Below are 27825 nucleotides of genomic sequence, written 5' to 3'. Positions count from 1 at the left end.
TGATGATGTAAGATGATACAATGCCTATGTGATGCGATAAAGTGCAGTGAATTATGTAGGCATTGTGACGTAGTGTTAAGCAACTATTGACCTTCTGACAACTGGTCAGAAGGATCATCTGATTCCAGACCATGGTTGATAACAGATAACTGCAGGTAACTGCAGGAAGGAAAGCACAGGTAAGAGGGCACTCCTGTAATTCTAGAACTCACCAAATGGACACCTCATGAAACAGCAACATTGCATCACCTGGAAACCTGTTAGAAAAGCATCTTGGGCCCCATCCCTGACCTACTGAATCAGAATCTGATTTTAACCAGATCCCCAGTTGATTTAAAAGTCACATCAAAGTTAGTAAAGCACCCAACCCTGGTTGCAAACAATGCCAATGCTGTTGTAGCCCACACTGTGAGTAGCAAGTCTTGACCCACAAGGAGCAGGTGGAAGAAACTCAAACATTACCACTGTGAGCAATGTGAGGGCAGGAATCTCAATCAATTCCTTTATCTCAGCACAGAGCACAGGACCTTGGGAACTGAAAATGTAGTCTATTGGTTGCAACATCAGGACTTGGATCTGGTTCAATTCTAATGCTACTACTCAGCAGCTATGTGGTATTGTCAAAATACTTAATTTCTTTGTGCTTCAGTCTCTCATCTAGAATAAGGAGACAACCGCCTCATAAGAATGAGGGCAAGATAGCATGTTAGTTTTGATAGCATTATAAGTGCTCAATAGACAGCCAAAGAAAAATTAACAGATAATCAATTATTGATTGGTTGATATATTGACCATTTTTGGTGAGAAAAAGAGCTCCAAAATTCCAGTGGTGGAAATTATCTCATTCTGACTCATGATCTAATGAGAAGAATGGCCAAAATCTTGATAACTGGCAGACATTCCAAGCATAAGACTTGTTACAGTATTAATATGTGTCTCTTCAGTGATAAGTGAAAGAAATGTCCAAGGCAAGATGATTGCCAACCTTTTTGGAGTGATGACACCAAACTGATGTTTATGGAATCTCAAGGCTTTCTTGTTCTCCCCCAAACACCTAAGAAGGGCATTTTTTTCATGGCTTATTTTCATTAAATTAAATTTAAATTAATTTATGTGACAATTTTTTGACATTTTTACATTACAGAGTGTTGCAAATCTGGATAAGAATCTCTTCCATAATAAACAATACAGATTCAAAGACACACATTTTGGTTTTTGTTAATCCTTAAAATAGCTTTCACATTTTTATCTAGTGCTTTTAAGTTTTCAAAAAACTTTCACTCCTCCTACCTCATTTCTCCCCATAATAACGTGGCAGTTGTTTTTTTTTCTAAATCTTAGAAAAGTTTGTTATTCCGGTCTGACAGATAAGGAAATGGAAAATCAATTTAGGTGCTCAATGTGACATAGCTGGTTTGTGGCCAAAATGGGACCAGAACTCAAGTTTCCTAATTCCCAGTATTTCTTTAAGCTACTAAAAGCACCACTGCTACCAACTGATTGCCACATATTATACTGGATCCAAGTCAAGCCAGGTCACTTCCTCAACTACACAATATCCTAATTCATCCCCTAACCAAGTACCCTTTCCCAAACACCATGTTTGAAGTGTCACAAAGGCAACAGCTTCCTAAACATATGTGAAAAACATCTTTATTTTGTTAACGTAGCTTTTCAGTTCTAGAAGATAGAAGTCAAATTTGGAGGTGTGACTTAATTTTTTTTTTAATTTGGAATTTTTCAAATTAAAGTGGAATGCACTTTCTTTTTATTTCGCTAGTTCATTCCTTCCCTAAACATTACATTTGCCTATAGATATTTTAACTCAAGTTTCCTTAAAAAAATGTTCTAAGCTATAAAAGGCAGTTTTAAAGTATTACTCTGAATTTCTATTTAAAATGCCAAATTTGATTAAGGATCTTGACACTTGGGTTTTGGAAATGAGCACAAATCTTAGACAAACAAATGGTAAAGCAGTGAGATCTTATTAATATATATTAATGTTTAAATCCTCAAAAATCCCCATAAAGTCTACCAGGCAAATGTTTTTTTGTTTGCTTGTTTGTTTGTTTGTTTTGTTGTTGTTGTTGTTGTTGTTTTTTAAATCACTGTAAAGTTTACAATCTGGCTATTAAACTTTAGAATTAATACTGTGAAATGTTTTCCCAAAGTTAGTATACATTTTTAAAGTATTGCTAGAAGTTCTGGGTAGTCTCAAAGGTTATATCACTCATGACAGAACAATCCTAGAATCATTAAAGAAAAACTGACAACTCTAAACCGACAAGTGGAAGAAATCCCAAAGTTGCACTGACAATTCAGATCTACTTCCTTTCATGTCCAGATTCACTTAATATCTCATTTGATTTTCAAACCTTCCCTCAGAAGCAACTGGAACAAAACCATGAGCAAGCTCAATCTCCATTTGGGCATGTAACCCTTTTACAAACACAATTACAGCCAAACACCACTGTAACCTGATTTGCATTTGCACTAACTAAGTTACAAAGCACACTGAGAATGCCTGCTATGCATACTACAGACTTATTAGGAGGATATATTGCAGGGCTTCTGTGAACACTAATTAAAAAGGTTTTATCTTTCCCCTCTGGTCCACTGAAATTGTTCAAATGCCTCGCCTGCTACAACTTTGTTCAAAAACAGTTTTCAAACATGTGATCAGAGCTAGGCAACTATTTCAGGTGGCATGATTCTGTTTCCACAGTGGACAAGGCCGGAGAGACAAAGTTTCAGTCTAAACTTTGAGCTTCCTTTCCTTTGTTATTTTGTGTTGCAACCTTAGCATTATCCAACTGTGGACTTTTATCTGTGAATATCTAAATCCTGTCTTGTGGAAAACTAATTACTGAACCACTGAGAGCTTCATAATGTCCTGCATTTAAGTCCTGAGCATCATACATAATGCATAGGCAGCAGTCTCTGCACTCTGATTACAGAACACTGTCATTAAGTGAGCAAATTAAAGATGTGAATAATTCACTGGCTGAGCTTATTGTCAGTGCTGCATTGTGAAATTAGAATTTCTAATAAGTACTGCAATTTTTTTAACCCAATTAACACAGAGAACATCTTGAGACTGATTAGTACAATAAAAATTATTACCTTATTCTTTTGCTTCACAACAGCCAAATTAAATACTGTACTTAATTATGCAGCATTCATTCCTCCTCTGCTAAAAAAAAAAAAAAACCCTATCATTTTAATAAGACTTCCAATATTTGTATGTGAGCTAAAAATACAGCACATGCATCTGTAGCTCACTGTCTTTTTACAAAGTTTTTTTTAAGAGTCTCAACACCAGTATTATCACTAGTGGTGGATTATGATGACACTAGTCTATTCTTAAACCAGATATTTTACCTGAAAAACAAACAGCACACACAGAATTGACAAAGTAACTATCTCCCCAAATTGAGTTGAATATATTATACCTCTGCTTTTTCTTGGCTCTTTAGATGCAGATTAACACAGATTTGCCCCCACTATACTGTTTGTGATTGAGGCTGAAACATATTTAAGAAAATTAATTGTTTAGGAAAAAAAGCAAGTATCTGTAACAGTGGGTCTTACCTCAGATGCTCATTTAGCAGACAGTGATCTGTCTCACTCCTGCCAGGCAAGTGGGAAAGTCCAGTTTATGCTCGGCATGATGATCCTACGCAGAGAGTGTCTGCTGCCATGTTAAATAAAGAAAATGATCATTTAAACCGGGGCTTTTGTCTCCCAATACTTCCTCCTGCTGCCCCTTTCGAATCAAAGCCCAGAGAGGCAGGCACATCTGGCGGCAGTCCCTGCCCCTGACCGCAGCTGCCTCTGGAGAGCTCCCCCCTTCCTTTCCAGCTCCTCTGCATCCCCTTCCTGGGCAACTTCAGCCCCCTAAAATGGGGGAAAGAAACGATGACATTGCAGGCAGAATATGAGATTGTTTGTTCAGCCTCTGCAGCCACCTCCTTCCTGTCTAGATATTTTACAGAAAGGGAATGAGAAGGGGGAAACAGCGAAGGTGCTCTGAAAATCAGTCAGACACAATGCAATAGGGAGATGGAGAGGAGGGAAAGGAGAATGAGAGAGCGAGAGTGTGTGTGTAAGGGGGGTGGCTGTCAGTGCAGATAAATCTGCATATGGAAATTAGGGTTATCCTGGGTACAGTTTTATTTAACTATGATCTACTGTTTTTTTAATTAGACCAGAATTTTAGCAAAGGAAAGGAAGAAAAGGAGTCTTGAAACCAGAAAGAGCAACTTCTGATTCAATAGACTTAAAATTTCATAGCATCTGCAAATAGCAGATCCAGAAGTTGTAGGAAAGAGAAAGGAACAAAAAAACCAAGGCATTTTTCCCCTCTGGTTTTGTTTGATAAACAAGAAGACCTCCTGCCTCTCTGAAAACAAAACAAAACAAACAACAACAACAACAACAACAAAAAAGGAAATTTGGATGAGAATGTGAAGAATTTGAAAGGAAGAAAAAAAGAAAAAATACCTTTCATGGTCTGTGTAAAATCTGTCCTTAAGTAATAGAAGAATCATATGGGACAAAGGAATAATTAAAAGTAGATAATTGGCATTATTTGTGGAAACCAGTAGCAATACATTCTGCATCTTGTGAGGCATGTTTTGCTTTCCTTAGAGAACACCTTTTACAACTCTAACCCAAGGCAAAATACTACTGGCTATAATCAGTCTACAATGTCACTAACACCAGCCAACTACTCCCTCTGGGATAGCTGAGGGTAAAACAACGAGGCCGAGTGACCAAAAACTACAGGAGGTTAGCTGGTGTGTCCAGCGGTGAGCTCTCCACCAGAGGTGCGGGTAGGATAGCAATTGGACCAGAAGGAAGGAAGAGTTAATTCTGTAATCTGTCAGTGGGGAATTTTGTGGAATCAACTAATGTTCACCCCCTCATCAAACAGTTCTCAAACACCTATAACATGGTAAGCATTGTAGACAAACACTGCATGGTTCCTCCTCTCAAGAACTCAGAACTGAATGGGGGAAAATTAAAAAGGAGGTGGTACTGCAGTTTTATGAACAAAGGTGTGGTTAACATAGTCTTGATGTGAGTAGTGGGAGCAGATGTCAGTACCCTCAGAGCCCTGCATCCGCAGAGCTCATGGGGTCCTCCAAGACCATCTCAGGCACTCTAAGCAAGTTACTCCGTCTCTTTCAACTTTGGCTTCTTCATCTGTAAAATACCTGATTTTTAAGTTTAAGATTATATGATAAAAATAAAACATTACGTTTTGTCTACCTCACGATAATTGCTCAAAAAATAGCAAATCAATTCTCAGTTCAGCTGCCACCTCTTCTGTGAATCTTTCCTCCACATCTGTAAACAGGCTCAGAAGCTTCTTCTGCAATGCGCCCACTGTTCTCCCTTATATTATATCATTGTACTTTTCAGCAGGACTGTTGCTATGCTAGTGGATCTCAACCAGGGGCCATTTTGCCCCCTAGGGGACATTTAACAATGTCTGGATACATTACTAATTTGCACAACTGGAGAAAGAGGGTTGCATCTAATACGCAGAGAGGCTAGGGATGCTGTTAAGCTAGAATACACAGGACAGCTCCCCACAATAAAGAATTATCTGATGTCAATAGTATAACAATTAGCACAACTAAGGAACCAGGGATCCTTAGACAAAAGGCTGATTCTAGGTCCAGGGCAGGAAAAAGACTAGGTGAACCTGTAGCACCTTATAGTGCCAGAAAGAAGTGTTCAAAAACAAAGAACACGTTTATGGGGGTATGTTACAGGGATACAGGAACCATCTGAAAGAGCTCCCAATAACTAAAGTTGTAACTTTTTGAGCAACAAATACATAAAGCTGTTTGGGGTATAACCCAAAGTATAACATAAATATATATGAGTCCATACTGAAATAAAAAGTTATTGAAAAATAAATAGCTGGAGAAGAGGCAAACCTTTCTTGCTGAAGAATTCCAAATAATTTATGTGGATAATCCTTCCTGAAGGATATGGAGCATAACTCTTCACTCCTTAAGTGCGAGCTGCACATAGTAACTTACATAGTGGGGGTGTTGATATTATTATCAACAGTGATAAGTCATGTTAATCATGTATATGCCCTAACCCCAAATTATGATTTTAAAAAAATCAGACAAATTCCAGTAGAGGGATATTCAACAAAACATCTGACCAAGACTCCTCAAAGCTATCAAGGATATCAAAAATAGGTAAAGTCTGAGAAACTGTCATAGCCAAGAGGAGCTAGTAACAATAGGAACACTGTATGTAATGTGGTATCATGGATGGGATCCTTGAACAAAAAAAGGACTTTAGGTAAAAACTAAAAAAAAAAAAAAAATGAATAGAATATGAACTCTAATTACTAATGGATTCATTAATGGTTTTATTAATTGTAGTAAATGTACCATCTTGATGTAAGATGTTAATATTTATGGGAAACTGGGTGTGGAGTAAATGGGAACTCTTGGTGCCATCTTTGCAATGTTTCTATAAATCCAAAACTGTTCTAAAAAATAAAATGTATTTCCTTTTTAAAAAGTCAGTGGGTGCCTGAGTGGCTCAATTGGTTAAGCTTTCGACCTCAGCTCAGGTCATGATCTCCTGGTTCGTGAGTTCGAGACCCGGGTTGGGCTCTGTGCTGACCACTGAGAGCATGGAGCCTGCTTGGAATTCTGTCTCCCTCTCTCTCTGCCCCTTCCTCCCCTCTCAAAAATAAATAAACATTTAAAAAAATTTTAATAAATAAAATAAAATTTTAAAAGTCAATAATGCCAAGGTTAAAAAGAAAAACCCTGCCCTATGCTATATTATAAGCTCATAAAGGCAGGGGCTTTGTGGCTTTATGGTATATGTTTATATGCTCATGGCAGTAGCTCATCCTCAAAAATAACCACCAATGAACCATGCTTTTAGAATTCATTCTCTTGAGTATTCCCTTCCCATTGAATCTTGGCTGGCCCTATGGCTGGTTTTTGACTACTAGAGTGCAGCAGAAGTGATGACTGCTGAGGGTACATCTTAACAAGCCTTATAGTTTCCACCTGGGTCTCTTGCAATACTTATTCTGGGGCAAGCGGCCATTGGGTAAAAAGTGTGAACACACTGAGATCTCTACACTATTAAAAAGCTGGAGCTACAAAATACAGAAACTGAAAGAAAGTGACAGAGACAGAGACAAAGCAAAAAGAAGAGGGTGTCCAGCCAGCCGCAAGCTACTCCATCCACTCCAGTTGAGGCATCCAAACATGTGAGTGAGGAAACCACATTTGTCATCCAGATCATTCAAGCCTACAGATGACTATAACCCCAGCCTCCTTTGGCCCACAACAGTATTAGAGAAACTAAACTGGAGCTAATGAAATGAGCCCAATTTACCCACAAAATCATAGAAAGCCATAATAAATCACTGGCTTAAGATGTTAGGTTTAGTGGTGATTTGTAATGGAAAAACAAATTAGTGCCTTTTATTTAGTAGATATTCTAGAAAAACAAGAAAGGAGCTTCTGTATTGTGGGGGGGAATGGAATATCTTTTAATATATTTTTATATATTTAATATAAAATATATATTTTGTAAAATATATATTTAATATATTTTATATCATTTCCATTAAAAAATGTATCAGTTGGTAAATTCAATAAGATAATGGGTTTTTGCACTCAGGTATAATAAAGGTAAAAGAAGAAATGTGGCTAATATATAACACAGTAAGGCCAAGCTGGGGTGAAGAGAGGAAAGAGAAAAGGTGAAAAGGATTAGTCATGGCTTATTTTGGAGATATATTTTTAAAAACACATTTTCTACTTTAATATGTTCATAATGATTTTAAAATTTATTCAGTGTCAGGCACCTTTACATGTTGTATTAGCCTCACAAAATTATATGAGGTGAATGCTACTTTAACCCCAATTTTACAGATGCCAAAATAGTGTCTCCAAGTTGTTAAGTTCCTTGCCCACAGTCACCCACTAGTATATGTGACCAGGATTTGTACCTTGGGTGACCAACTCCAGAGCCCATAGTCTTAGCACCGTTTAGTAGAGAAGATGAACATAAATAAAATAATAACACAAATAAGTATAAATACAAACTGTTATAAGTTCCACAAAGCGAAGTGAAGGATGCTATAATCATAAAATAGACACCTGATCCAGTCTGGGAGCTTGGGAAGGCGGTTAAGAGATTGTGGTTAGGGAGTCACCTGGGTTAGCAGGGCCAGGTGTAGGTAGATAAGTGGCCCATGAACCAAAGAAAGGCAGAGATCAAAACAAGTGTATGATTAGCTGTTGGTCAAGTGTTTTTTCCAAGGACTTTGCTTTGTAAGGCCCTCACAGATGATTTCTCTGGGAGTCACCAGTTTGGCACTGATGGAGTGTCATAGTCTGAAGGAGTGAGTAGGGCGGCACTAGAAGAGAAGAAAAAGAGAACTAACCTATTTATGCTACCATTTAAAAAAACTCCTCAAAATCATCCAGGCTTGGGATCTCCATATCACCTCCTCCATCCCTCTTGATCCACCCCTCTTTCCTCTGAAAATGCTCTTAGTCACCAATGAGCCAAATCTGCTGACCAATTCTTTCAGGCCATCAGTAGTACTTGACAGAGCTGACCATCCTCCTTAAAACACTTTCTACGTCTGGCTTCCCAAATACTACACTGTACTGGTTTTTCTCCTACTCCACTGGCTATTCTATTCCTCTGTATTCTTTACTGGAGCTTTCTCTCCTCCCTGAGCTCTATATGATGAAATGCTGCAGTATTTAGCCCTTGAACTTATTCCCTATCTATACTCTTTCCCTAAATGATCTCAACTAGTATCATGGCTCCAAACACGCTCCATAGGCTAATAACTCTTAAATGTAGATCTCTACTTATACCTGACTTCCTGAACTGAAGACTGTTATATCCAACTGCCTGCTAAATATATCCATTTAGATACCTAGGTGAACAGATTCTGGAACTAAACTCCCCAGGTTCAGATCCTAACTTTGCATTATACTAGTTGGGCAGGGGATATATAACTTCTGTGTGCATCAGTTTCCTGATATTATTTTTTTTTTTTTTAATTTTTTTTTTCAACATTTTTTATTTATTTTTGGGACAGAGAGAGACAGAGCATGAACGGGGGAGGTGCAGAGAGAGGGAGACACAGAATCGGAAACAGGCTCCAGGCCATCAGCCCAGAGCCTGACGCGGGGCTCAAACTCACGGACCGCGAGATCATGACCTGGCTGAAGTCGGACGCTTAACCGACTGCGCCACCCAGGCGCCCCTCCTGATATTATTAATCAATAATATTAATCTATCTCACAGAGATGTGAATGAACTAATATATTTAAAGTATGTCTTATAACGGTGTTTGGTATCTTCCAAATGGCATATTGTTAGCTACCGATAGGCATCCTAAAATAGAGCTCATCTTGTTTGTGACTCTTCATCTTACTTAATGGCATCTCCAGTCACCCAGCTGTTAAGCCAAAAACTTAAGCAAAACATGAAACTCTTATTCCACACAACTCAAAACTGTTCCATCCGCTAATCCTGTCTGCCCCACCTTCAAATACATCTTGACTACATCTCACCACTTCCACTTGAGTCTAAGCAACTAAATTCTCTCACCTGGAGAATTCTAAGAGCCTACTATCAGTCTCCCCACTTGCAAACTTGCTGCACAGAAGTTTGTTCTCCCCACTGCATTTGGAGGGATTTGGTAAGACTTGGGTTGTTTTGCTCCTCTGCTCAAAACCATCCAATGGTTTCCTATAACACAGTAAAACCCAAAGTTCTTACAACCAACAGGATTCAGCCCTCCCCGTTACACACCTCCTCCTAGTCTCATCATTTACCACTCTCTCCCTTTCTTACTTCTTATGGGAAATCTTGTTCTTGCTCAAACATGCCTAACGTGCTCCCCAGAGATCAACCTGGCTTGCTCCTTCACTTCACTCAGATCTCAGTGACATGTATGCCACTTATCAGTGAGGCTTCTCTGGGCCTTCCTATATAAAATAGCATACTTGCCCAGGCATTCTCTAACTTCTGACCCCGGTTTATGTTTTTAATAGCCCTCACGCATTGTGTGTGTTTATCATTGCCAGACCTACCCTCCACTAGAAGCACCAAGTGAATAGACCTCACATTATTCACTGCTCTATCTCCAGCACTTATAACAATACTTGGTATTCAGTGGCTGCTCAAAAACTATTTGTTGAACAAACAAATGTAGCTAATTTTTTTCTGAGCAGACTGTTAATTCCAAAATTCTTGGGATATTATTTTTTCCTAATCGGTCCACATGCTCCCATCCCTCCCCATCTTTACTATAGTATTTTTTCCATGCTATCCCCCCATTAAAGATAAAATCGGGTGTTAGTATACTGGATTTTGCCTTCCTAGAACTGTTTCATATATGTACAGTCTCAATCATCTCTTTCTTTTCAAAATTATAAGCAAGGTGTGCCTGGGTGGCTCAGTCGGCTAAGTGTCTGACTCTTGATTTCAGCTCAGGTCATGATCTCATGGTTCATGGGATTAAGCTGAGCATGGAACCTGCTTGATATTCTTTCTCTCCCTTTCTCTCTCTGCCCCTCCCTCGCTCTTTCTGTCTCTAAAAATTAAATATATATATATATATATATATATATATATATATAAAGAAATGTTTTAAAAAAGTAATAAGCAAAACTTTTCAAAATGACTAAATCACATTTTCCCATGATGCTGTTGGTTTTCTATGTAGAAAGAGAAGTCTAAAGTCTTAGTTAATTAAGACAGTTTAAGGAAAATTGGATAATTGTAATCACTGCATCCCTGAATAAAAGGGGAAGAATACTGACACACTACAAAAGGTATCAGAACTAGAAAATTAAAAAGCCTTTAGGAATAACTCAGCATTTCTCTCAGTTTATTCGTTCATTTATTCTCAGTCTCATTCTCATGATGCTTAATTAATTCTCTTCCTCTTATCTGGCCACATGGTCTTTCATTTGTACCTTTCCATGCTCCTTTCTCTCCTCTCTGCTGTATCACTTTCTCTACTTACTTCTGCATGTTGTAGAAGGTGGTTGTGCCACAACAGTTCCTGAATCAGAATAACCTCAGATCAAATGCACAGGGCAGAAGAAGCTAGCCCTTTTCAGTCCCCACTACAAATCCTCAGGAAAGAGAATCCTTTAGCTGGCCAGGGAGGTAGGGTCTTTTACCAAACTTTGGGGCCAGTGACCTGGCCTCTGGGAAGAAAAGGAGAGGGACGGAAGTAGGGGGAGTTGAGATTCTTTAAGAAAGAAGGTTGTGATGAGTCGAACAGACAAACACCAAAGGTTTCTACTGCAGTTAGAAATCAGATACAAGGGGCGCCTGGGTGGCTCAGTTGGTTGAGAGTCTGACTTCAGCTCAGGTCATGATATCAGTTCATGGGTTTGAGCCCCGTGTCAGGCTCCGTGCTGACAGCTCAGAGTCTGGAGCCTGCTTTGGATTCTGTGTCTCCCTCTCTCTCTGCCCCTTCCCCAATTCAGGCTCTATGTCTCTCTCTCAAATTTAAATAAACATTAAAAATTTTTTAAAGAAATCAGATGTAAATAATGGGATATCTATGGAGTCTAACACTGACTAGAAGTTTTAGGGTCAGGAAGATTATTCTTCTCTCCTTAGTTTGGCCTAGTCATTTCTAATACTCAAAAAATGCAAACATGTATACGGTTAAACAATAACAAACTGCCTTCCATCATCTCATTTTCCAAACGTTAACTAGTAACTATTGCAGTGTGTGATCTCTGTGTAATCTTGCACGCATAACTTTTGTTGTAATTCACAAATGAGTTCATCCTCCCATGAAGCTATAACTTAAAATATGTATTAAACAAAAAAGTAACAGCAAGGTGGCATTATCTCTACTTAATTAATGAAGAGACAGAATTTATTTTTTTTTTATTTTTAAATTTTTTTTTTTAACATTTATTTATTTTTGAGACAGAGAGAGACAGAGCATGAACAGGGGAGGGTCAGAGAGAGGGAGACACAGAATCTGAAACAGGCTCCAGGCTCTGAGCTGTCAGCACAGAGCCCGACGCGGGGTTCGAACTCACAGCCCTCACGGACCGTGAGATCATGACCAGAGCTGAAGTCGGCCGCCTAACCGACTGAGCCACCCAGGCGCCCCAATGAAGAGACAGAATTTAAATAACAGGTTATTTCCTATCACAGCAGGGTCTCTGCATCCTTCTATCAACTGTGAAAATTATGTTTAATAGGTTCAGCTATGTCCAGTGCTGGCCAAAGTAGAGTAAGTCCACCAGAACCCATTTTACCCACTATGTGCAGTTAAAAGCTCTGGACAAAAACAAACAAACAAAAAAATACCTCAGGATTCTGAAACATAAAGAATACCAGGTATATTGGGGATGAAAGCCAAAATTTAAAGGTCAGTGTAGTGATGATGAGATTCCTGTTGTTTTTCCTTTATCTCCAAGCTTTGACCCAAGGGCAGACTGAATTGGGAAACTCCATTGTGAGCACGCACAGCAAAATTTCAAGAAAACCTATCTTTCTTGCAAAAGATCAGCAGAGGCCCCTTCTCAGCCTTCCCCAAGTCCAGCTTCCCTTTCCCCAAGTCCAGCTATAATCACAGAGCTGTATTGTTATGGTGGAGGTAAGGTGAGCACCTAAAACTTTAAGTAAAACTTCACATCTTAGAAGAACTAAGAAAAAATGCCTTTGTTGTGCAAAGAGTGTGTCAGGGAGAGGAATGTCTCTCCTTTCCCCCCCCCCCTTCCTTCCATTGCTTTTTCCACAGAGGAGCCTCATCACATGGAACTACATGGCAGTTCAAGAGGACCCCATCTGAAAGAACTCTGTATTACATTCTATCCAGAAGAACCAGAAAAAGAGTCTCTTGGAGCCAGACTATGGAGAAATCCTGGTGAGGACAGAGCTGGGGGAGGTCATTTACTGCTGTGTATGAATCAATACAAGTCTCAGACTCACCTCTAAATTATACATATGTGAAACATAACCAAAGAAGTGAATCAAAGGTTTTAAAAACTGAACATGTGTATAACCCACTGCCAAGCCTCAACTAACCTGGGTGGCATATGCAAAGGGCAGACCCCAAACAGCATAACAAATGCTTTGAAAAATGAACAGACATTCACCCACAAAACTCAACAGTTTGAACCTAACTAAACCATTGCTTCTCAAACACACACACACACACACACACACACACACACACACACACACAAAGTGATTCCCCTTAAAACAAAACAAAACAGTATCTGAAGTATTTTAGCAGAATTCCAAAATCGTATAAAAATGAAATTGTAAAGGATATAATCCAAAATTACTAAACATGTAAAGAACCAGCAAATCTGACCAAATTTCAAGGAAAAATATAATCAACGGATTCTACAATGATCAGATATTAAAATTACCAGACAAGACATTAAAGCAACTATTTCAGCCATGCCTAAGACATGTTGTGGGTTTGGTTTTAGACCTCTGCAATAAAGAAAATATTGCAATAAAGTGAGTCAGATGAATTTTTAGGCTTCCCAGTCCATATCAAACTTTAAACAATGCTAACCACCATCTAAGCTTTTAGTAAATTATAATCTTGCTGGTGGAGGGTCTTGCCTCCATGTTGATGGCTGCTGACTGATCATGGTTGCTGAAGATTGGGGTGGCTGTGGCAATTTCTTAAAATAGACAACAATACAGTTTGCTTCATTGGTTAACTCTTTCACAAATGATTTCTCTGTAGTATGTGACTCTGTTTGATAGCATTTTACCAACAGAAGAACTTTTTTTTCAAAAAGTTTAATCCTCTCAAACCCTGTCACTGTTTTATCCACTAAGCTTATGTAATATTCTAAATCTTTTGTTGTCATTTCAACCATCTTCATAGCATCTTCACCAGGAGTAAATTTCATCTCAAGAAACTACTGTCTTTGTTCATCCATAAGAAGCAATTCCTTATCCATTCAAGTTTGATCATGAGATTGCAGCAATTCAGTCACATCTTCAGGTTTCACTTCCAATTTTAGTTCACTTGCTATTTCCACCACATCTGCAGTTATTTCCTTCACTGAAGTCTTGGGCCCCTCAAAGTCATCCATGAGAGGTGGAATCAACTTCTTACAAACTCCTGTTGTTGTTGATATTTTGATCTCTTCCCATGAATCATGAATGTTCTTAATGGCATCTAGAATGGTGAATCCCTTCCAGAAGGTTTTCAATTTACTTTCCCCAGATCCATCAGAGGAATCATTATCTATGGCAGCTAGAGCCTTACAAAACATATTTCTTAAATAATCAGCAACTTGAAAGTCAAAATTACTACTTGATCCATGGGTTGCAGAGTTGATGTAGATGTTGCGTTAGCAGGCATAAAAGTAACATTAATCTCACTATACTATACATCTCTATCAGAGCTCTTGGGTGACCAGGTACATTGTCAATGATATATTTTGCAAGGAATCTTTTTTTTCTGAGCATTAAGTGTCATCGGTAGGTTTAAAATATTCAGTAAACCACATTGTAAATAGATGGGCTGTCATTCAGGCTTTGTTTTTCCATTATAAAGCACAAGCAAAATAGATGTTGCATAATTCTCAAAGGCCCTAGGATTTTCAGAATGGCAAATAAACACTGGCTTCAACTAAAAGTCATCAGCTTAATGCATCAGCTGTATTAACCCCTAGTAAGAGTCAACTTGTCTTTTGAAACTTTGAAACCAAGTGGTAATTTATCCTCCTAGCTGTAAAAGTCCTAGATGGCATCTTCTTCCAATAGAAGGCTGTTTCACCTACATTGAAAATCTGTTGTTTTGTATGGTCACCTTCATTAATTATCTTAACAAGATCTTCTAGATAACTTGCTGCAACTTCTACATCAGCTTTTGCTGTTTCCCTTTACACGCTGATGTTATAGAGAGGACTTCTTTCCTTAAACCTCATGAACGAATCTCTGCTAGCTTCAAACTTTTCTTCTACAGCTTCCTCGCCTGTCTCAGGCTTCAAATAAGTAAAGAGAATTAGGGAATTGTTCTGGATTAGGCTTCTGTTTAAGGAAATGTTATACCTGATTTGATCTTCCATGTAGACCACTGAAACTTTTTCCAAATCAACAATAAAGTTATTTGCTTCCTAATCATTCATGTGTTGTTCACTGGAGTAACACTTTTAATTTCCTTCAAGACCTTTTTCTTTGTATGCACAACTTGGTTAACTGTTTGGTACAAGGGACCTAGCTTTTGGCCAAGCCTAGCTTTTGGCATGCCTTCCTCACTAAGCTTAATATTTTCTAGCTTTTGATATAAAGTGATAGCTGTGCAACTCTTCCTTTTACTTGAACACTTAGAGGCCATTGTAGGATTATTAATTGACCTAATTTCAATATTGCTGTGTCTCAGGGAATAGGGAGGCATGCCAAGAGGAAGAGAGACAGGGGAATAGCCAGTTGGAGCAGTCAGAACATACACAACATTTATTAAGTTCACGGTCTTATCTGGGTGTGGTTTGTGATGTCCCAAAACAATTATAACAGTGACATCAAAAATCACTAATCATAGATCGCCATAACAAATATAACGATAATGAAAAAATTGGAGATATTACAAGAATTAGTAAAATGTGACACAGAGACACAAAGTGAGTAAATGCTGTTGGAAAAAAAATGGCACTGAGAGATTTGCTCAATGCAGGGTTGCCACAAACCTTCAATTTGTAAAAAACGTAGTACCTATGAAGTGAGGTAAAACACAATATGCCTGTATAACCACCCAAGAGATAAAAGTGAACACTCTTGAAATACATGGAATGATGTAAGTTCTCTGTAGAAAACTACAAAATGAAAAAAGAATCAAATAGAAATTTTAGAACCAAAAAATACAATATCTGAAATAAGTTCATAAAATGAGTACAACAGTAGAATGGGAAAAAAAATCAAAGAACCTGAAGTTTAATCAATAAAAACTGTACAATATGAATAACAGAAAGAGATTAAAAAGATTAGCAGAGTCTTATATACCTATAAGACAATATCAAAAGCACCAATATTCATGTAACTGAATTTCCTCAAAAAGAAAGAGATTAATGCAGAAATACACACACACACACACACACACACACACACACACACACACACACACACATATATCTAAAAGAATAATGGCTAAAACTGTCCCAAATCTTGAGAAAGACAGATATTTTCAGAATCCAGAAGGCCAGTAAACCTCAAGGAGGATAAAGTTAAAGGAAATTTGTCCACACACAACATAATAAACCTTCTGGAAGCGAAAGAGAAAGAATAAAGTCTTAAACCACAGGAGAAGATGGACATACTATACATAAGTGAACAATTATTCAAATGACTACAGATTTCTTGTCAGAAAACATCAAAGCCAGAAGACAATACATCATGAACCTTAAAATTCTGACAGAAAAGAACTGTCAAGCCAGAGTAATATATCATCTAAAAATACCCTTCAGGAATGAAGGTGAATATAGACATGATCAGTGTCACAGACTAGGAGGCTGGAGTTCTCTCTTGTCTGGCAAAAGAGTGGATGTAATATTGAATTCAAGACCCCTGAGATCAGGAACACAGCAGGGATGCCCACTCTCACCGCTGTTGTTTAATATAGTATTGGAAGTGCTAGCATCAGACAACAAAAGGAAATCAAAGGCATAAAAATCGGCAAAGATGAAGTCAAGCTTTCACTTTTTGCAGATGACATGATATTATACATGGAAAACCCAATAGACTCCACCAAAAGTCTGCTAGAACTGATACATGAATTCAGCAAAGTCGCAGGACACAAAATTAATGTACAGAAATCAGTTGCATTCTTATACACTAATAATGAAGCAACAGAAAGACAAATAAAGAAACTGATCCCATTCATAATTGCACCAAGAAGCATGAAATACCTAGGAATAAACCTAACCAAAGATGTAAAAGATCTGTATGATGAAAACTATAGAAAGCTTATGAAGGAAATTGAAGAAGATACAAAGAAATGGAAAAACATTCTGTGTTCATGGACTGGAAGAATAAATATCATTAAAATGTCAATACTACCCAAAGCAATCTACACATTCAATGCAATCCCAATAAAAATTGCACCAGCATTCTTCTCAAAGCTAGAACAAGCAATCCTAAAATTTGTATGGAACCATAAAAGACCCCAAATAGCCAAAGTAATATTGAAGAAGACGACCAAAGCGGGAGGCATCACAATCCCAGGCTTTAGCTTCTACTACAAAGCTGTAAAAATCAAGACAGCATGGTATTGGCACAAAAACAGATACATAGACCAATGGAATAGAATAGAGACTCGAGAATTAGACCCACAAAAGTATGGCCAACTAACCTTTGACAAAGCAGGAAAGAATATCCAATGGAAAAAAAACAGTCTCTTTAACAAATGGTGCTGGGAGAACTGGACAGCAACATGCAGAAGATTGAAACTTTCTTACACCATTGACAAAAATAAACTCAAAATGGATAAAGGACCTGAATGTGAGACAGGAAACCATCAAAACCCTAGAGGAGAAAGCAGGAAAAAACCTCTCTGACCTCAGCTGCAGCAATTTCTTACTTGACACATCTCCAAAGGCAAGGGAATTAAAAGCAAAAATGAACTATTGGGACCTCATGAAGATAAAAAGCTTCTGCACTGCAAAGGAAAAAAATCAGCAAAAATAAAAGGCAACCGACAGAATGGGAAAAGATATTTGCAATTGACATATCAGACAAAGGGCTAGTATCCAAAATCTATAGAGAACTCACCAAACTCCACACCCGAAAAACAAATAATCCAGTGAAGAAATGGGCAGAAAACATGAATAGACACTTCGCTAAAGAAGACATCCAGATGGCCAACAGGCACATGAAAAGATGTTCAATGTCACTCCTCATCAGGGAAATACAAATCGAAACTACACTGAGATATCACCTCACACCAGCCAGAGTGGCCAAAACGAACAAATCAGGAGACTATAGATGCTGGAGAGGATGTGGAGAAATGGGAACCCTCTTGCACTGCTGGTGGGAATGCAAACTGGTGCAGCCACTCTGGAAAACAGTGTGGAGGTTCCTCAGAAAATTAAAAATAGATCTACCCTATGACCCAGCAATAGCACTGCTAGGAATTTACCCAAGGGATGTGATGCATAGGGGCACGTGTACCCCAATGTTTATAGTAGCACTTTCAACAATAGCCAAATTATGGAAAGAGCCTAAATTTCCATCAACTGATGAATGGATAAAGAAATTACGATTTATACACACAGTGGAATACTACTTGGCAGTGAGAAAGAATGAAATATGGCCTTTTGTAGCAATGTGGATGAACTGGAGAGTGTTATGCTAAGTGAAATAAGTCATACATAGAAAGACAGATACCATATGTTTTCACTCTTATGTAGATCCTGAGAAACTTAACAGAAGACCATGGGGGAGGGGAAGGAGAAAAAAAAAGTTAGAGAGGGAGGGAGGCAAACCACAAGAGACTCTTAAAAACTGAGAATAAACTGAGGAGTGATGGGTGATGGGAGGGAGGGGAAAGTGGGTGATGGGCATTGAGGAGGGCACCTGTTGGGATGAGCACTGGGTGGAAACCAATTTGACAATAAATTTCATATTAAAAAAAAAAAAGAATTGAATTCAAGACAGGCTAATGTCCAGGAGGAGACGAGAGCCCCAAACAGGGATTTCATCTCCATATTTATTGAGCTCATAAGATATTACCCATGTGGTAAATGTGAAGAAAGCACAAGATTTACCCAGATGGTGAATGTGAAGACAACAAGATCTTACACATGTGCACGGAGAAAACAATCAAACAGTAATCATTAACTTGTGTAATAAGCAAAGGGTCTGGGGGGCAAGTGGAATTTGTGATCAAAGTACAATAATATACCGGCATCAGATGGAAAGTAATTTTACTCGTGATCCCATTACAATAACTTGCTACCTAACCTCAGGCACTTTCACCCCATGTGGTGGCTTTCTGCCCTAAGCTTTTTTCCAACCGATTTATGTAAGTAAAACCTATTTCCCCACAGATCAGATGAAGGGAAACTGAACATTTACTTCCAATAGACTTGCATTAACATACAAGTGTTTGTAAACACACGTACAGAAGTGTATAAGAATAGCCAAGTGCTTAATTTACTTGCAGCAGTCTTACTCTAAAAGAAATACTAAAAGAAATACTTAAATCCTAAGTGTTTAAAAATATTGATGACTCTTGAAATAAAAAAAAAAATCTTAATGTTGCCAGGGTAATTTTTCAATATATGTAGTGCAATTCATATGAGAACTGTAACATAAAAGGAAGAAAGTAAAGAAACCTGTACTGTGGTAAGGCCTTCACATTTTACTTGAAGTTAGTAAATATTAACTCTTATTATATTCTGAAAGATTAAATGTACATATTGTGATCCCTAGAGAAATTACTACAAGTATACTACAAAGCGATATAGCCAACAAGCTAATAGATAAATTAAAATAGAATCCTAAAAAACAGTCAAATAATAAAAAAAAATACAAAAAAGAGGGAACATGGAAAAAACAAAAATAAAGCTCAAGGGGGGAAAAGCAGAAAATTATAAGAGTAAACCTGAATATAGCCATATTAAATTAAATCATAATTATCTAAACATATCAATAAAAAAACAGATTGCCAGGTTGGATGAAAAAACAAAGCCCAATTATATGCTGTTAGTAAACCAAACCACTTTTTGTAAGAAACCCATAAATAATATAAATATGTTTTCTTTGAATACAATGATATAAGAATATTAAAATTAAGATCATTATAAAATATATTCCATGCAAATACTAATAAGAAATCTGGAATGGCCATGTTAATATCAGACAAAGCAGACTATGAAACAAGGAAAATTATCAGGAATAAACTAGAACATTTTATCATAATAAAAAGGACGATTCACTAAGAAGACATGGGATCCTAAATGTAAATGAACTTAACAGAGCTTTGAAATACCTGAAACAAAAAATGATACAAATGAAAGGAGATATAAATAAATTCTCATTTATACTTGGACATTTCAACACTCCTCTCTCAGTAATCAGTAGAGCAAGTGGAATAACAGCCAAAAACAAAAAACAAAAATAAAAACAAAAACAAAAACCAACCAGCTAGACCAAAATAGCAGAATACATATTTTCAAATGTATAAGAAATATTCACCAACATAGGCCATATTTTGAGTGACAAAACAAACATTAACAAATATGAAAGGATTGAAATAATATAAATATGCTTTCTGACCACAATGAAATTAAACAAGAAATCAAGAAGAGAAATACCTGAAAAAGTCCCAAGAATTTGGAAATCAAGCAACACACTACAAAATAACCCATAGGTCCAGTCTCAAGAGAAACTGGAAAATATTTTTAACTAGGTAAAAATGAAAATACAGCATATCAAAATTTGTGAAATGCAGCTAAAGCATTGCTTAGAGGGAAATTAATAGCACTAAAATGCTTTTATTAGAAAATAAGTTTTCAAATCAATAATCTAAGCTTCCATCTTAAACTAGAGAGAAAATTACAACCAAAGCAAACAGCAGTAAATAAATAAGAAGAAGAACAACAGAAATTAATAAAAGTTGAACAAAGAAAAACAATAGAAGGGCACCTGGGTGGCTCAGTCAGTTGAGCGTCCGACTTCGGCTCAGGTCATGATCTCACAGCTCGTGAGTTCAAGCCCCACGTTGGGCTCTGTGCTGACAGCTCAGAGCCTGGAGCCTGCTTCTGCTTCTGTGTCTCCCTCTCTCTCTGCCCCTAACCACTCACATTCTGTCTCTGTCTCTCTCAAAAATAAACATTAAAAAAAAAGAAAAAGAAAAAAAGAAAAACAATAGAGACAAGCCACACACTGGGAGAAAATAATTACAAATCGTATATATAAAACATTTCATCATCTAACATATACAAATGGCCAATAAAGACATGAAACAATGTCTCAAATCATTAGTCATTAGAGAAATGCCAATGAAAACTACTTCATACACACAAAAGTGGCTATAATAAAGAAGACGACAATAACAAATGTTGACAAGGATATGGAAAAACTGGAACCTTTCTTTTTTTACATTCATTTATTTATTTGTGGGGGGGAAGGGGCAGAGAGACAGGGAGAGAGGGAATCCCAAACAGGCTCTGCACTGTCAGCATGAAGCCCAGCTCAGCTCTCCAACCCACAAACCGTGATGTCATGGCCTCAGCTGAAACCACAAGTTGGACATTCAACCAACTGAGCAACCCAAGTACCCGAAAACTGGAACCTTTATATGTTGATGGTAGAAATATAAAACGGTGCAGGCACTTTGGGAAATAGTTTTCAGTTTCTTAAAATGGTTAACCATAAATTTACCCAGGAATCCAGCAATTCTATTTCCACTCCATTTTCACTCAGGAAAAATGAAAGCACAAGAAAACCTGTTCATAAATCTTCATAACATTATATTCATAATACCCAGAAAGTGGAAACCACCCCCAAAGAAACCAAACTAATGACACATACAATATGGATGCACCCCAAATACATTATGCCAAGTAAAAGAAGCCATAGTTAAAGGCTGCATACTGTGTAATTCCAGTGACATGTGACACTTATGTGACATTACAGAAACAGCAAATATACAGGGACAGAGAAGAGATCAGTAGTTGTCAAAAACTGGGAAAAGCGAGAAGGTTCGACTGCAGTGTTTGTATGAGGGAATTTGGGTGGGAGTGATGGAACTATTTGTGTATTAATTTTGAAAGTGATTACACAACTCTGATATTTTCAAAACTCATAAAATTGAACAAAATATAAATTTTACTGTATGCAAAGTAAAATTTTTAATATTTTGTTATATTAATGTTTAATATTTCATTGATGACTTTTCTTCTACTTTGAACTGCAGAGAATGGAGTTCCTTCTATCCTTGTAACCTGAAAAATGGTAATTCTGCTTCCTTTGACCTACAGATCCGTCAGGGAACAATTATAAGGTGATGGCATGGAAATTTTGCCTATATTAAATCTATCTCAGTCCTCATTGCCTAACATACCTCCCATTCCATACCATTTGGATTTGGTTTCTGCCTTATATATCTAATTATTTTATATTTCAAATTTTGTCTCTCTGATAGAATTAGAGATCTCTTGAGGGTGGGAACCATGACTTTTCATGCTTTTTACAATATCATAGTAGGGCGCCTGGGTGGCTCAGTCAGTTGAGAGTCTGACTTCAGCTCAGGTCATGATTTCACCATTCGTGTGTTCGAGCCCCGCATTAGGCTCTGTGCTGACAGCTCAGAGCCTGGAGCCTGCTTTGTATTCTGTCTCTCCCTCTCTCTTTGCCCCTCCCCCACTCGTGCTCTATCTCTCTCCCTCTCTCAAAAATAAATAAACATTAAAAAAAATATATCATAGTGATGGGAATATTTTAAAACTGTCAGTAATTCTTCTGGAGTAGAATGAAATGAAGTAGAATGAATGTTACTTGTTGGAGGAACTAAAGTACAGAATAAGAAGGTCCTCTATGCCTCTAATAAGTACCATTGTCTTCCAATTTTCAGAAACAAACCTGATGCTCAGAGAGTTTAAGAAATATATCCAAGATTATATAGCTGGAAAATTCAGGAATGCTGATCCATAAACTCTCCTTTAAACAATGATCTCTACTCCACCCTATTCTATAACCCAGTGGACAGATTCCAGTGATGCTTAATTGATATAGCCTCTTGACATTATAATAATAAAACATTAAGAGGAGGCTATAGTATTTCATAGATTCTTTAAGTCTTTGCTTCTTACAGAAGCTCAAGGGGTTAAACAGTAATTAGAGCTTTCTTCTTCTTTTTGTTTATTTTAGAGAGAAAGTGAGAGAGAGTATACAAGCAGGAAAGGGGCAGGAAAAAGAGAGAATCTTAAGCAGGCTCCACACTCAGCACACAGCCCAACGTGGGGCTCAATCCCATGACCCTAGCTAAGATAATGACCTGAGCCCAAATCAAGAGCTGGACACTCAACCAACTGAGCCACACAGGTGCCCCAGAGGTTACGCATATTATGTAGTAGGGAACTGACCTGTGGAGCCAAAAGTTCTGGCTCTCCCCTTTCCCAAATCTGTGCCTTGGAAAATCCAGAAGATTTGGCGTCCTAAAAAGCAGGAATTAGCGTAGAGATTAGTATGTAGGAAATTTATTAGGGAGCAATATTGGCAACAACCACTGGTGGAAGGAACGGGAAAAAATAGCACAGGGCAGAGGGAGATGTTGAGATGCAGTGTAATCTCCACGAGGCCTCAGCCAACTGCTGGTTTCTCTGAAGCTGAGATAACCCTTCATAGTTATCCCAAGTTAGGGCAGGAGAAAGGAAGACTGGGCATTTATACGTCCATGCCACTGCCATTGGATATCAGATGCACCAATTTGGGCAAGCAGGCTCTTGTTCTTTCAGAACTCAAAGCAATTTTTAAAAGGGCCAACAGCCCAGAACTGGCAGCAGCACTTTGGCAGCTAGGGAAATAAGTCTTTTATTGTGTCCCATACACTGACTCTAAAGTACTTTTCTGCCCTGGAACTCTTTGAGTCTTAGAAGGGTGGCATCAGACAGATTAGCCAGAAAAAAAAATGCAAAGTGAAATAATTGAAAAGTCTTTACCTCACTCACCTTCCATAGAAAACAGAAAATTACAGAAGAGTGTGTTGTAGGGACATATGAAAACACTTTTACTTATAACTGCTAGCTTTCGGAGGGAAAATCTTAGAGCTCCAAGGAAATTGATGCCTTTAAATAGACATTATGCAACAAACCTATTAATATCACTCAGGGGTTGGCAACTTTTTTTCTATAAAGGGCCAAATATTAAACAGTTTAGGCTTTGTGGACCATACATTCTTAGTTGCAACCCTCAACTATGAAGTTGTCAGAAGAAAGCAGCCATAGACAATATGTTAACTAATAAGTATGTCTGAGTTCCAGTAAAACTTAGAAAAACAGCAGTTTGCTGACTGATATAACTACCATAACTGAATGACATGAAATGTAACTCATTCCCTTTCTAGACACTGTATAACACTATGCAAACCCTAGAATAAATACATGGCTTTCATGTGAGAAAGGATTAAACTATTTTCTTGTTAAGCCACTTTTATGCTGAATTTTCTGTCACTTGTAGCTGAACCCAACCCAAATTATTATAGAAATTTACTTTATGTTTTTTTAAGCTTATTGATTTTTTTTGAGAGAGAGAGGAGAGAAAGAGAATCCAAGCAGGTTCTGCACTGCTAGGGCGGAGCCCAGTGTGGGGCCCGGACCCATGAACCGGGAGATCATGATCTGAGCCGAAATCAGAATCAGAACTTAACCGACTGAGCCACCCAGGTGCCCCCAAATTTACTTTAGATTGAGTCATCAAAGAATGCTTCTATGAGGGGGAAATGTTTTAGCCTCTATATCTTGGTGCTGTGAGAAAATAAAACTGATGGTTATTAGTGGGGGCAACTGCTAGTTGTCCCTTATATTCATATTAGCCTATCCACTAACTTTAGCTAGAATAAAGATTGTCTTTCCCAGCTTGCCTAACTTGTAGCGAGATGTGACACAGCTAAACCAAGAACAATGAAATACTGAAGTGAGTCACAAGCTGGGTGAAATGCCTAGGCCCATTTGAGTATGGACATTACGGTTTCCAATCCATCCAATACGGATGCAATCCGTATAAGTGTATGCAGTATGAACAACTCCTGGGATTGAATTTAGAGGCTTACATGCCCTTTTCCCTTTTTCTCCTTCCTGCCAACTGGAATATACATGTGCTGGCTGTAACAAGAACAGATTTCATGGACTAAAAGGTGAACTTTAAATAGAGGCTGCATGTTATAGAGACACAAGATTTAAGGCTCCTGAGTTCCTGCTACTATGCTACACCACCAGGTCTAGAATGATTCTATGACTCTCATGTGAGAGGGAAAGATAATTTTTCTTGTTAAGCCACAGTTATTCTGAGTTTTTTTCTGTCATTTGCTGCTTTACCCAACTCAAGCTATTATAGAAATTTATGCTAAAATGAAGGGTCAACAGAAGTCTCTATGAGGGACAGAGGTTTTAGCTAAGATGTCAAGGATGAAAAGCAGCAGGACTAGAAAATGCAAGAGGGGAAAAAAACAGTTCTGGCATAAGGCAGTTTGCACTAACATTTTGAGGCAGGAAAGAATATGTGAAAAGAACTGAAAGAAGGTCCATGTGGCTGATCATTTGAGAAAGAAGTGGAGAGTGGTGTAAGGTAAGACTGTGGACATAGGAAGGGGTCAAATCACAAACGTGAAGAGTCTAGATTTCTCTCTAACTATAGCTAGAGGCCACTGAAGTATTTTAAGCAAGGAAGTGTTTTGATCCAAGTTCCCTTGGCAGCGGTAGATGACTGCCCCCTAACACCTGATTTCCACTGGCCTTCCAGCCTCTTCCTGTTGATATCACCTGAGCCCTCTAGGCGGTCCTCTTGAACAAGCTTCCTCCCAAGACACCTCAGGTCTGGCTCCCTTCCTCAGGACCCATTTACTGTGTACCCACAACAGTGGTAGTAGTACAGCTCACTCCCTCCACAGCACTCTCTCTTTGCCTGCCACCACAAGCCATGCCAGCCAACCTTTTGCCTTTATATTTGTCAGCACAAAGACAGGGACCTGTGTGCCTCAAATGCCAGGAGCTACATGTGAGCCTTTCACAGTGGTTCTCTCAAGCTCACCTCCCTTGCCTTGGGAAAAAAAGGCGGGGCGGGGGGGGTGGCGGGGGAAGACACTGTAGATTTCCACATGTAGTCTCTAAATAAACCCTCACTCTTGAAACTCCAACCCCTAGTGAATTTTTTTTATACATAGACTAAAATTAAATGTTCAGCTAATGCTGATAAAAAGCAAATTTTGGCCATCTCTTTTGCAATAGTGACCTAGTACCTCAGTCAGAATATTGGGTACCTTACAGTACTTCTCAGATTTGTGCCTCACTGAAATTCTAAGGCTAAGAAAGTACAATTATAACAACTTTCAAAAATATTTCCCCCCAAAAGATATGATTATTAATAGTTAAACACCAGATATAATATTTTATTCATTTAGTCAAAAGTAATTTAAGGACCTACTTACCATATGCAGGTACCATCCTAGACACAAAGCACATAATAATGGACAAATCTCAAGTGAATGGTCTACTGAGGAAACAGATATGGGCACAATTATTCTGTCTACAATATGTATATTATTATGTATACATTCTATATATAAAAATTATGTGTTATACTTGTATGACATGAAAATCTAACCTGGAAATGTTTAGAAAAGAACAGTAGAGCATCAATGCAACCTTCAGTAATCATACTGGAATATTGCCGACTAAGGAAAAATGCCCCAGCCCTGGTGTTCAGAGTTTTTATTGGGGCTCCTGTACATATGTGTGATCAAATTATTACCCACGTGGTTTATCTCAGTATTCAGGTTGACTGATACTGCATGACCCAAAAGCCCACCCTAAATCACATTGTTGGTACTTTGGATGAGGCCAGGTCCACCCTAAACCATACTGTCAGCCTATCCAGTATGACCCAAGACCCCCAGGCAAAAAGACAGTCTTATAAAACAAAGTCAAATCCCTGTTTGGATCACGTTAAATTCTACATACCTGCCAAGGCCTTGTCATTTCAAGATTCCCCCAGATTAAACTGGGGAAGAATCTACTTCCCAAGTTCACTCACACTAGTTGTTAGGATTCATCGTGAACTGCTGGACTGAGGGCCATAGTTCCTCAATGGCTGTTGACCAGCGTTTGCCCTCAGTTTTTGCCACATGGTCCTCTGTAACATGGCAGTTTACTTCACCAAATGACCAAGTTGAGAAGAGGGAGAAACTGCCATTGAGAGAGAGAGTGCTAGCAAGATGGAACTCACAGTCTTTTGAATTCTAATCATAGAAATGATATGCCATCAATTTTTGCTTTATTATATTAGTAGCAAGTCATTAGGTTTAGTCCACACTCAAGTGGAGAAGATTACACAAAGGCATGAATACAAGGTAGCAGAGATTATTTGGGGCCATGTTATAAACTGCCTACTACAGTGGGCCTAGGGAAAAAGGGGAGGGGAGAGGGAGCGGTTGAAGGTAGAAAGAAGAGGGGTAATTGATGAATCAAGCTTCTGGAGACAAAACGAAATGGAATGAGAGCACATGCAGGAGGGAAAGATGTTAAATGTAGAGAAAAATGAATGCGGGTCAATATTAAAATTTTCCTGGATCCAGATGTTTAAGGTTCTTATATGATGTGACCCAAAGCACCAAAGAGCTGCAGGAAAATTCCTTTTACTATACAGAAAACTTGTTCCTTCTCAACTAACTAAACCTCCCCATTGCTACTGAAGTAGTCTTTTAAATCATGATATCTATGCAGAGAGTAGCACTTGAAACATTAACTATCTGCCACATTAAATTAGTGTAATAAAATACTTGAGTTGATAGAAAGTCAACTGAAGGTGGGTTTTATACACACTGGCAATAGATAGCTCATAGAGAAAACCGTATTTTCATAACTGAGTTAGCTATCTTAGTGGATCCTCAACAATGGCCAATTGTATACTAAGATCACTAGAACTGGATTTAGTATTGGTCAGATTTTACCAAAATGCTAAATCCAATTCTAGGCTCAAAAGCAATTACTATAGAGGTAATATGACCCTTGGTTTCATTTCAGGTACAAATGGTCTTAAACTTTAAGATTTCAATTAAAGTGGTGATAACAC

The 27825-nt window shown here is 38.1% G+C and overlaps 2 long non-coding RNA genes across 2 annotated transcripts in view; one reads left to right on the top strand and one right to left on the bottom strand.

Annotated features, from left to right (window-relative positions):
- LOC131514588 (uncharacterized) overlaps nt 1–4104 on the bottom strand; it is a 286512-nt gene extending 282408 nt beyond the window's left edge. Inside the window, exon 1 of the long non-coding RNA XR_009263144.1 lies at nt 3592–4104. This is a non-coding gene — a long non-coding RNA (uncharacterized LOC131514588). The remainder of the gene's footprint in view (nt 1–3591) is intronic.
- LOC131514587 (uncharacterized) lies at nt 10–25717 on the top strand. Its single transcript, XR_009263143.1, has 4 exons — nt 10–179; nt 12809–12934; nt 21956–22042; nt 24876–25717. It is a non-coding gene; the product is annotated as an uncharacterized LOC131514587 (long non-coding RNA).
- The last annotated feature ends 2108 nt before the right edge of the window (nt 25718–27825 follow it).

This window comes from Neofelis nebulosa, chromosome 6, assembly GCF_028018385.1.
Source record: "Neofelis nebulosa isolate mNeoNeb1 chromosome 6, mNeoNeb1.pri, whole genome shotgun sequence".
In the NCBI taxonomy this organism is placed as follows: Eukaryota; Metazoa; Chordata; class Mammalia; order Carnivora; family Felidae; genus Neofelis; species Neofelis nebulosa.
Note: the sequence above shows the minus strand (reverse complement) of the source record. Positions and strands in the feature narration are given on the sequence as shown.